Raw genomic sequence first — 12,475 nt, forward strand, 5'->3', positions numbered from 1 at the left:
GTTCATGCTCTGTCTCTCTCTGTCCCAAAAATAAATAAAAAACGTTGAAAAAAAAATTAAAAAAAAAAAATGAATAAACGTTAAAAAAAAAGAAAAAAAGAAAGAAAGAAAGAAAGAAAAGGGGCGCCTGGGTGGCTCAGTCGGTTGAGCGTCCTACTTCGGCTCAGGTCAGGATCTTGCAGTTTGTGAGTTCGAGCCCCGTGTCGGGCTCTGTGCTGACAACTCAGAGCCTGGAGCCTATTTCGGATTCTGTGTCTCCCTCTCTCTGCCCCTTCCCCGCTCATGCTCTGTCTCTCTCTGCCTCTCAAAAATGAATAAACGTTACAAAATAAAAGTGAAAAAAAAAAAAAAAGACTTGGTGTTGTTCTCCCACTTTCCAGCAGCATCCCTAACCTTGGGTATCTGCTGATGACCTGGGGTGGCCCCCACCTTTCCCAGCCAGAGCTGCGGGAGGGAGGGGGGGCATGCTAAGATGTTTCTATGTATCCCTGTATTCTTAACTGAATAACATTGACCACAAGGGAGGGGAGGAAAGTTTAGGGGTAGACTAGGGAACTTGAGGTCTGTCTACATGACTATCAGAGTCACTGGATCCTTTTGGAGAACAAAGGCCAGCTGGTGAAGTTAGTTCTGCCCTAACCCAAAGCACACTGGAGCCTGGTCTCCTGGGATGACCAAAGATGCTTAATTAATTATCCTCCCTATCAGCCCCCACAGCCCCTCCTGTTCCTCCGTGAACACTATTTACCTCTCCGCACTTTCCCCTCTGTCAATATTTCTCCAAGTGTGGCCATCTGCATCAGAATCGGCTGTGGTGCTTGTTTAAAATGAAAATTCTCAGAACTCTTCAGACTGAATCAGACTCTCTGAGGTGTAGCTTGGGAAGCAAGTTTCTCAGATGATCCACGTACACACTGAGGTTTGTGAACTGCTGCTCTAAGCACTGCCATTAGGGAGGTCAGGCCAAGGTCATCTCCGGGCAGGTTCAGACAGTCTCCAAACAGCTTCTCCTTGAGGGCCAAGTTGAATCTCATCTTCCCAAGACCCTTCCCCTACCTCCACTGTCCCTGAGGGCAGCGGAGGTAAGGAGACCACTTTAATTGAAGCATCTGCGTGTACAAGACATGCACCCCAGCATCATTTACGGTTAAGAGAAACCAAAAATCACTGCCTGCTGGTAGAGGCCTGGTCAAATTCATAATGGCACAGCTTTTTGATGGAACGCTAAGCAACTATTAAAAGCGACTTTAGGGGCGCCTGGGTGGCTCAGTGGGTTGAGCGTCTGACTTCAGCTCAGGTCATGATCTCACAGCTCGTGAGTTCGAGCCCCACGTCGGGCTCTGGGCCGACGGCTCAGAGCCTGGAGCCTGCTTCGGATTCTGTGTCTCCCTCTCCCTCTGCCCCTCCCCCATTCACACACAGTCTCTCTCTCTCTTTCAAAAAGTAAGTAAACATTAAAAATTAAAACAAAAAAGTGACTTTAGGGGGGCCTGGGTGGCTCAGTCAGCTAAGTGTCCAACTTCAGCTCAGGTCATGATCTCGCAGTTTGTGAGTTCGAGCCCTGAGTCAGTCGCTGTGACACTTCAGAGACTGGAGCTTGCTTCTGATCCTGTGTCTCCCTCTCTCTCTGTCCCTCTCCCACTCATGCTCTTTCTCTCTCACAATACAATAAACATTAAAAAAATTTTTTTAAGTGACTTTATGTTTTTATAGTTCCACTTTCATCAAATCTTTAAAAAGTATGTTAAATTTTATAGCTTCCAGTATTGTTTGAGTTTTCTACATAAGTGTGCATTTATCTTTATAATCAGAAAAGCACAACAAAACACAAAACACAGAAACATCCAGAAGCATTTGCTGGATATTATTTATAAAAAATTCTTTTAACATTTATTTATTTTTGAGAGACAGAGAGACACAGAAAGAGGGAGACACGGAATCCAAAGCAGGCTCCAGGCTCTGAGTTGTCAGCACAGAGCCCGACGTGGGGCTCGATCTCACAAACCATGAGATCCTGACCTGAGCCGAAGTCGGATGCTCAAACAGACTGAGCCACCCAGGTGTCCCTCTTTTGCTGGATATTTATGAAGGAGCTGGTTTAGATTATCCCACAAACCCTGATAACAAGAATCTCTTTAAATTATCAAAGGAGATACTATACGAAATATTTCCGTAGCTGACAAACCTGGGATTCTAGACTGAAAGAGTTCACCAAGAGGCACAACAAACTGTTGCTTAATGACTTTGTTTAATGATGCAGGTATTTGTCCTCACCACGGATAAATTTTTGTTAACTTTTATCATTTTATTATTAATTTTTATTTCAGAACACCAGAATGAAGATGAAGAGAAGATCCTAAAAGCTTCGAAAGAGAAAAAAGGAAAAACAGGCCAAAGATAAGAAAGATAAGAAGTCAGAGTGGCATTGGGCTCCCTCAGAGGCGTTGGATATTAGAAGACCATGAAGCTTTGCTTTGGAAACAATGGTGGTCCCTGGCAGAGTCGGTAGAGGATGCAACTCTTGGCATTGTGAGTTAGAGCCCCACAATGGCATAGAGATGACTTCAAAAGAAGAAAAGAAAATCCAAAATAATCAGGAGAAAAATGATTTCTGTATCTATTCTAAACTGCTTAGCATGTGTACTAGTAGAATAAAGACTTTCTGGGACATACGAGGGTTCCAATATTTAACTTCCCAAACAATCTTAGAATACTCCTGGAGGATGCATTTTAGCAAAATGAGGATATACAACATGAAAGAGAAAGCTATGGACCCTGGAAGCTGGAGAGCCAACCCAGGACGCTGGTGAGGGTAGGTCCAGCAGGGCCAAGGTGCGTTCAGGCCCTAGGTGGGCACAGGTAGTCCAAACTGGGGAAGGAGCAGGGGGCTCAGGGATAGATGCCTCCAGAATCAAAAATGCAAATGAAATCAACAAAGGCTTCAAACTGTGTCTGAGTATATAGCAAAATTATTTACAGTCATGTGACAGACTCTTTTTGGGGCATTTGGGGGAGAAGCTGTGAAATAGAGACAGGCACATAGAAAACTAAGCAAATGAAAACATGGAAACCGATAATTTCAGGAAAACCAAAGAGTTGTAGAAGGAAGAAAACAGAGTACTGTAAGTCACCATAATGTTTAAAATTGATAAACTGTGAAACTGTAACATGTGCGTATTATTTTAAAATATGGAGAAAAACGAGGCAAAGGAACAGTTAAAACAGTTGGAAGTGTTGGTCTCTTGGGAATGAGACAGGGGATTGGGTAAACACTGTTGTGTTTTGCCATAAGCCTGCTAGCAACAGTTTTTTAAAGTAGGCATACTCATTATTTTCATAATAACATTTGGAACACTCATACACTGCTGATTGAATGTAAAAGGATGCAGCCATTACCTTTAAAAAGTTAAACACAGAGTTACCCCATGACCTAACATTTCCACTCCTGAGAATATACTCAAGAGATTTGCAACCAGGCCTTCAAACAAAAATTTGTACAGGACTCGTTCAGCATTATTCACAACAGCCAAAACAGTGGTAAATGTCCACAAACTAATGAATGGCTAAGAAGAATGTGACATATCTATATAGAATATGATTCAGTCATAAAAAAGGAAGTACTGATACACGCTACCACAAAGATGAACCTTGAAAGCATTACCCTAAGTGAAAGAAGCCAGTTACAAAAGGTCACATATTGTATGATTCCATTTATATGAAATGTTCAGAAAAGGCAAATCCATAGAAGCAGAAACGAGATTGATTAGTGGTTCCCTGGAGCTAGTGGGAGGGGAGAAGAGGAGTGATTGTTCAATGGGTATGGAGTTTCTTTTGCGGGGGAGACGAAATGTTCTGCTGATGGTTGCCCACCATTGTGAATAGATGAAGAACTGCTGAATTGTACACTTTAACATGATCAAATGGCGAATTTTATCTTATGTAAATTTTGTCTCAGTAAAGATACATTTGGTTGTAACAGAACACCCAATTCAAGCTGCCTTAAACAATATTTGTTTTGAGTTGAAACTGTTTTGTTTTGTTTGTTTAAACAACCACCCATTAAAAACTGAGAACAAACTGAGGGTTGATGGGGGGTGGGAGGGAGGGGAGGGTGGGTGATGGGTATTGAGGAGGGCAGCTTTTGGGATGAGCACTGGGTGTTGTATGGAAACCAATTTGACAATAAATTTCATATATTAAACAACAACAACAACAACAACAACAACAACCACCCAGTGTACCTATTTTCCCTTCACTCTTCCAGGGCCTAAGATCCACTTGGCCCCAAGACCCCTGCACAGAGGACCTGCAGAGGTGCTGGGGAGGACAGTACATTGTAGCGGTAAATGGGTGCCTGAGAGCCAGGCAGTCGGGGTTAGAGTTCTGGTTCCTCCACTGACTTGCTGCCAGACCTTAAGCAAAATTAATTTTTCTTCTTCTTTAATCTTTATTTTTGAGAGAGGGAGAGAGACAGAGAGACAGAGCATGAGTGGTGGAGGGACACAGAGAGAGGAGACACAGAATCCTAAGCAAGCTCCAGGCTCTGAGCTGTCAGTTCAGAGCCCAATGTCAGTCCGGGGGAGGGGGGGAGACGGGGCTCGAATTCACAGCGTGCGATCGTGACCCGAGCCGCAGTCCGATACCTAACCGACTGAGCCACCCAGGAGCCCCCAGAATTAATTCTTAATCTAAGTGTTTGTTTCCTCAACACTAAAATGGGCAGATAACGGTCCCTATCTTATCCGGCGCTTGTGAAAATTAAAGATAACGTTTTTAAAGCCCCGGCACAGTGCCAGGCCCATAGTAAACCCTCAGATGAGCTATTTCGGGGGAACGTTCTGCTTCCAGGATGAGCAGTTTCATTAAGCAGGTGGCAGGAGAGGATTTCAGGAAAAAACAATACTATCTAATATGGATTGAGCGCCTACTCGGCGGCAGACCCTGTTCCAAGGCCTTTCTGCGCATTAGCTCGCCTCCCTAGCGCACCCGGCCGGCCCGCCGACTCCTGCCAGGGAGCGGTGCCCGCGGGGCCTGAGCTGCGGGCGGCCGCGACCGCGCCCCAGCGACGGGAAGGAGGCAAGCTGGCGCCCGGGCGACAGGGCCTGCTGCGCTCTGCGGCCCTAGTCCTGCAGCCTCAGCTGGGCCGGCGCTCGGGGCCGGGGCGCACAAGCCTGCTTCGCCCTGCGCAGCGCGGCCCGCGGGGAAGACCTACACGGACTTGGGTGCTGGCGAGGGGTCGGGATACCGGGATCCAAGACCCGAGGCCGGAGCCGGGCGCCGGCGGCACGGAGGCCGGATGAGGCGGGAATCTGGGGATTCGAGGGCTGTGGGGGCGTGGAGGCCAAAGGGTGCTGAGACCTGGGGGTGCAGAGGGCGCGGGGGTACCTGGGGGAACCCGGGATGCTGTAGGCGTCTCAGGAACCAAAGGGGGCCGGGAAACAGCCCCTGACCGCGCCCTGCCCCCTTCGTTTAGAGGGCAACACTCGGCTCCGCGCTAACCCATCTGTTCCCAGTGCTAGGTTTACTCACTTGTCTTCTCCACTAGTCTGAAATTGTGTGCGAAGTTGCTTTTTCTTCGTTTGAAACAGTGGACAAAGGATCCAAACTGTGTCCCTCTCTGTGGGGTCCTTGAAGGCAGGGCTGGTCTATTGTCTGTGTATCCCCACTGCCTGGCACATGATAGGCTCTCAGTAGATGGTGGTTGGATACATATGAAATGGCTGTGTGATTAAACTGCCTTTCTGGGGGCGCCTGGGTGGCTTGGTCGGTTAAGCGTCCGACTTTGGCTCAGGTCATGATCTCACGGTCTGTGAGTTGGAGCCCCACGTCGGGCTCTGTGCTGACAGCTCAGAGCCTGGAGCCTATTTCAGATTCTGTGTCTCCCTCTCTCTCTGACCCTCCCCCGTTCGTGCTCTGTCTCTCTCTGTCTCAAAAATAAATAAACATTAAAAAAAAATAAAATAAAATAAAAAAATAAACTGCCTTTCTGGAGATACAGATCTCACTCATGGGACTCTAGTAGCAGAAGTGGAGGGCTGTGGTAGGATCCCTGGTACTAACAGCTAGTGTAATCCCCTGTATGGGTATGTTGATGGACAATGTGAAAGCACACTCATTGCTTTTTTTTTCCTGAGCCTCACACTATCCTTGGAAAGTAGAAGTGGCTAATGCTATTATTTTCATTTTACCGATGAGGAAACCAAGATTCAGAGGAGTAGTCCAGCTATATGTTATGCAAAATCCAGTCTTGCCTGCTTTCTGGGGCCCCGCTTCCTGGAGTTCCTGTACCAGGCTTGTAGCTATGGATACCCATAGGGCTGATATTTCTCCTGATTTTCCTTTGCCCACTGAAGCATCCAGGCTGCAGAGTGCAAAGGGAGGGTCCTGGGCTGATGACTATGGCCAATAGTAGGTTGTATGGTTGTAAGAGTATTAAAATAGGGAAAGTAACATTGCCATTTAATACCAGTCCTGGTTTGATCAATGTAGGTATATTTACCAAATCTTTACTGGGCTATGTACTTGGGGAGGCATGTAATGATAAATGAGACACAGGTCTCAAGGAACCAAAACTTGGTAGGACCATAGCCACATATATATGATATTCAGGAATTCATGAAGTTTAGCTAAAAACAGTGGTTTGCAGAGTTTCAAAGCATACCTGTGGAGAATTTTAAGTATACACATGCAAAATATTGATGTCAGAGCCCCACCTCAGGCCTATCGAGTCAGAATTTCTTGAAAGGGGATCAAAGCAAGTGGTCTTTAAAAAAGCTTTCCCTGGATTCTAATGGGCTCTCTTCATTGAAACCTGTTGCTCTAATGCATAACTGTTGATTGTGGACCAATAAGAGAACAACACAAATAACAAGAGAGAGAAAGTTGGGGTGGGCACCTTAATAAAGTAACACACTTTTTTTTTTTTTTTTTTTTTTTTTTTACCCCTATGGAGTTTCAAGTCACATCTGGATGAAGGAATCAGGAAGTATTAGGGTGATATGGCAATTTGTGATGGGGCATAAAGTATGTGTAGGATGTGGACCAGGGGTGCCTGGGTGGCTCAGTCGGTTAAGCGTCCCACTTCAGCTCAGGTCATGATTTCACAGTTTATGAGTTCAAGCCCCGAGTTGGGCTCTGTGCTGTCAGCTCAGAGCCTGGAGTCTGCTTCCAATTCTGTGTTTCCCTTGATCTCTGCCCCTCCCCCACTCACACTCTAACTCTCTCTCAATAATAAACATTAAAAAAATTATTTAAAAAAAGGATGTGGACCAGTAGAAATTATGAGGAGGAGAAGAGGAGGACATTTCAGGATGAGAGACCAGGCAGAGAGGCAGAAAAGAAAGAAAGAGAAGCAGAAAAGAACATGAAGCATTAAATGTGTTTGGGGACCCGATCACAGTGAGTTTGACTGGAAGGAGACTAAACGTGGCTGAGAAAGGAAGGATGGGACTCTGCTGCAAATGGTCTTGTATGCTAGTATGAAGTCTTAAATATAAGTGCAAGAGGGGCACCTGAGAGGCTCAGTCAGTTAAGCATCTGACTCTTGATCTCAGCTCAGGTCTTGATCTCAGGGTCGTGAGTTCAAGCCCTGCATTGGGCTCCGCACTGGGCATGCAGTCTACTTAAAACAGAACAAAACAAAAAAACAAATGGAAGAGTCAATATTGTGGAAATGCTAATCTTCTCAAAATTGATCTGTATATTTAATGTAATGACAATAAAAACCAAAAAAATAAAAAAATTAAAAAAAGGATTTTTGTAGAAAATTTAACAAAATGGTTCTAGAGTTTATCTGGAAGCATAAACGTGAGAAAAGTTAGAAAACAGAAAGCTACAATAATTAAAACAAATGTGTACGTGTATAGAAATAGGCAGACAGACCAAGAAAACAAGTCTAGAAATAAACTGAAGCATATGTGGGGACTACATGAATTACCAAAAGGACAAATCAATGGATTAAAATGATATTCAGATGAGATAAGCCAGTCACAAAAAGACAAATACTATATGATTCCACTTATATAAACTTTGTAAAATAGTCAAAGTCATAGAAACAGAAAGTAGAATGGTGGTTACCAAGGCCTGGAAAGAGAAGGAAAAGGGGAGTTGTTGTTTAATGGATATAGGGTTTTAGTTTTGCAAGTTGAAAAAGTTCCAGATCTGTTTCACAGCCATGGTCAAGGTTAATGCTACTTTTATTTTTTTAAGGAAAATTTGACTTAAAAAAAAAAAGTTTATTTATTTATTTTGAGAGAGAGAGACCCCATGCATGGGGCAGGAAGGGCAGACAGAAAGGGAGGAAGAGAATCCCACGCAGGCTCTGCACTGTCAGCACAGAACCCTACTTGGGGCAAGATATCACAAAGTGTGAGATCATGACCTGAGCCAAAATCGAGTCAGATACTTAACTGACTGAGCCACCAAGTCTCCCTAACTCTACTTACTTTATTATTTTGGAAACACTTCTAAATTCATTCTATGAGGCCAGCAATAACCTGATACCCAAATTAAAGATACTACAAAACAAAAACAAAAACAAACAAAAACCCCACAGATCAATGTCTTTTATTTTAATTTTTAATTTTTTTAAAGAGAGAGACAGAGACAGAGTACAAGTGGGGGAGGGGCAGAGAGAGGGGGAGACACAGAATCGGAAGTAGGCTCCAGGCTCTGAGCTGTCAGCACAGAGCCCGACACGGAGCTCGAACTCACAAACTGTGAGATCATGACCTGGGCTGAAGTCGGATGCTTAACCAACTGAGCCACCTAGGTGCCCCAGATCAATGTCTTTTACAAACACCAATGCCAACATCCTCAACCAAATACAAGCAAATTGAATTCAATAGCATATGAAAAGGATTATACACCATGACCAAGTGGGTCTATTCCTGGAAAGCAGGGATGGTTTAACATGAAAGTCAATCAATTAATACACCACATCAACAGAATGAAGGGGAAAAAACCCACATCATCTCAACTGGTACAGGAAAAGCACTTGACAAATGTTGACACCCATTCTTGACAAAAACCCTCAACAAACTAAAAATAGAAGGAAATTATCTCAACATAACAAAGGCTATGTATGAAAAGCCCACAACTAATGTCATACTTAATGGTTAAAGACCAAATGCTTTCCTTTAAGATTAACAAGACAAAAGTGTCTGCTTTTACACACAGGCATGCCTGTTTATCACACAAAAATCAGTTGCATTTTTGTATACTAACAACGAACAATCTGAAAAGGAAATTAAGAAAACAATTCCATTTACAATAGCAACAAAAAGGATAAAATACTTAATAATAAATGTAACCAAGTAGGCTGTATTCCTTAGCTAGGATTGCTCTAACAAAATACTAACACAGACTAAGTGGTCTATTAACAACAAAGATTTATTTTCTCACAATTCTGGAGGCTAGAAGTCCAAGATCAAAGTGTTGGCAGATTTTGTTTCTTCTGAGGCCTCTCTCCTTGGTTCATAAATGGCTGCCTTTTTGCTGTGTCCTTATATGGTTGCTCCTCTGTGTTGTCTGTGACCTAATCTCCTCTCCTTATAAGGACATCAGTCACATTGGACTAGAGTCCATACTAACAACTTGACATGGTGTGGGTCTTTTAAAATTCATTCAGTTTACGGGCACCTGGGTGGCTCAGTACGTTGAGCGTACGACTTCAGCTCAGGTCATGATCTCACAGTTCGTGAGTTCGAGACCCTCATCAGGCCCTGTGCTGACAGCTCAGAGCCTGGAGCCTGCTTCGAATTCTGTGTCTCCCTCGCTCTCTGCCCCTCCCCGACTCACACTCTGTCTCCCTTTGTCTCAAAAATAAATAAACATTTTTTAAAAATTTAAAATTCATTCAGTTTAGTACCAGTGAACTCTTTCAATCTGAAGACTTCTATCATTCTCAGCTTTAGGAAATTTTCTTCCGTTATTCTCCCCCCCCCCCCCCCCCCGCCCTTCCATGATTCTTTCATTTTCTGTGTTCTCACCTTCTAGAACTCCTACTAAACAGAGTTGGAGCTTCTGGACATATCTTCTAATTAATTTTTTTTTAATTTTTTAATGTTTTTTTTTGAGAGAGAGAGAGAGACAGAGCACAAGTGGGAGAGGGGCAGAGACACAGGATCTGAAACAGGCTCCAGGCTCTGAGCTGTCAGCACAGAGCCCGATGCAGGGCTCAAACCCACAGACTGTGAGATCATGACCTGAGTTGAAGTTGAAAGCTTACCCGACAGAGCCACCCAGGCACCCCTGGATATGTCTACTAAATGTCTTTATTTTTTATTTTAGGGAGAGAGAGAGAGCACATGCATGTGAACAGGGGAGAGGGGCAGAGGGAAAGAGAGAGAGAGAGAATCTCAAAATCTTAAGCAGGCTCCACCCTCAGTGTGGAGCCAAACATGGGGCTAGATCCCAAGACCCTGGGATCATGACTTGAGCTGAAATCAAGAGTCAGATGCTCAACCGACTAAGCCACCCAGGGGCCCCTCTTCTAAATCTCTTTCATCTCAGGGGCACCTGGGTGGCTCAGTTGGTTAAGTGTTGTACTTTGGCTCAGGTCATGATCTTGAGTTCATGGGTTCCAGCCCCATGTTGGGCTCTGTGCTAACAGCTCAGAGCCTGGAGCCTGCTTCAGATTCTCTCTCTCCCTCTCTCTCTGACCCTCCTCAGCTTGCACTCTTTTTGTATCTCTCAAAAATAAATAGAACATTAAAAAAATAAAAATAAAAAAGTAAATTCTTTAAAAAAAAGAAATAAATCTCTTTTATCTCTTATTAGATAAACATTCTTGGAATGTTGCTGCCATGTGAGTAAACCCAGTCTATGCTACTGGAGGGTGAGAAACCATGTGAAGCAGAGACAAGCACTCCCAGCTTAGGCCTCCTAACCAGGGGTTGGCAACCTTTTTCTGTATAGGGCCACATGATAAATATTTTCAGCTTTGTGGGCTATATGGCCTTTCTCGCAACTACTCAACTCTGCTGTTTCCGTAAACCGTATGTAAATAAATCGGTGTGGCCAGATTTGGCCCACTGGCAGTAGTTTCCTGACCCTGACCCTACACCAACCAGCCTCCTAACTGCCAGACATGTAAGGTCATCTCAGATCATCCAAGCCTCAGCTTAACATCTAGAAAACTGCAGATATCAGTGAACCCCAATAACTACTCAGCTGATATACAGAATTGTGAGTAATAATTAATGCCTGTTGTTTTAAGCCACTAAGTTTTAGGATGGCTTGTTACACAGCAAAAACTAACTAACACACTAACCTTTGCCATGGTTGGACATTATCAATATTTTTTATTTTTATTAATATGATGTGTTCAAAGTGGTACTTACAGTTATTTAACTCTACCTTTGTATGATTATTTATGCATTTGAGAACTTTTAATATATTTTCATAGGTCAACTATATATGGTCTTTTGTGAATTTCTTTTTCGTATAGATCATTTTAACATTGGATTATTGATTTGATGTTGTTTGAGAACGTATCTTGGATATTAACTCTGTTATATATATCGCAAATATTTTCTGTTTATTGTCAATTATTTGTAGTATCTTTTGTTATATTGAATTTTTTAATTAAAAAAAAATTTTTTTAATGTTTATTTATTTTTGAGACAGAGAGAGACAGAGGATGAACAGGGGAGGGTCAGAGAGAGGAAGGCACAGAATCCGAAACAGGCTCCAGGCTCTGAGCTGTCAGCACAGAGCCCGAAGCGGGGCTTGAACTCACGGACTGCGAGATCATGACCTGAGCCGAAGTTGGCCGCTCAACTGACTGAGCCACCCAGGCGCCCCTGAATTTTTTAATTTTTATGTAACCAAATTTAGCAACCTTTATGGTTTTTGAGCTTTGTGTCTTTAGGAGACCCTCCCTATTCTTTTTATAAAAACATTTTTCTGCATTCTTCTAACACTTCTATAGTTAATTTTGTTTTTATGATTGTTTTATTATCCATATGGGGTTCATTTTATGTGGTATATTTTTTTCCAAGTGGAAAACACTATTATTAGCTATTGTTGCACATTTTGTTTTCCAGATATATTTCAAAATCATCTGCATTTCCCTATAAAAAACCCCTTGGCATTTTAGTTGTTATTCCTATCCGTGTCCTGGTTTTTCAGAATATCCCCCAATTTTCTGATCCGTCAATGGCGTTATTTCTGGTTTTCAGTCCTATTTGGAATTTATTGTTTTTAAATTAATATATTCTGTTTTATGCAACTTGGAACAGGAAGTAGTCAAATGTACATTTAGATCCAGTTCTTCTTCCAGCTATTAATTTTTGAAATTTACTTTTCGAGTCTTCAAAGAATTCAACATTATTTATAAAAATGAAAAATATGGTGTCCTAAATATAAAGCATCACTTGAGCAGCTCTCTCAGTTATGTAAATGTAAGGCTGAGAAACAGTCATTGTTTTGGGATAAGGGCATAGTTCTTACGACTTAATTAAGGTGGCCATTA

The sequence above is a fragment of the Panthera onca genome, chromosome E1 (genome assembly GCF_046562875.1).
Source record: "Panthera onca isolate mPanOnc1 chromosome E1, mPanOnc1 haplotype 2, whole genome shotgun sequence".
NCBI lineage: Eukaryota > Metazoa > Chordata > Mammalia > Carnivora > Felidae > Panthera > Panthera onca.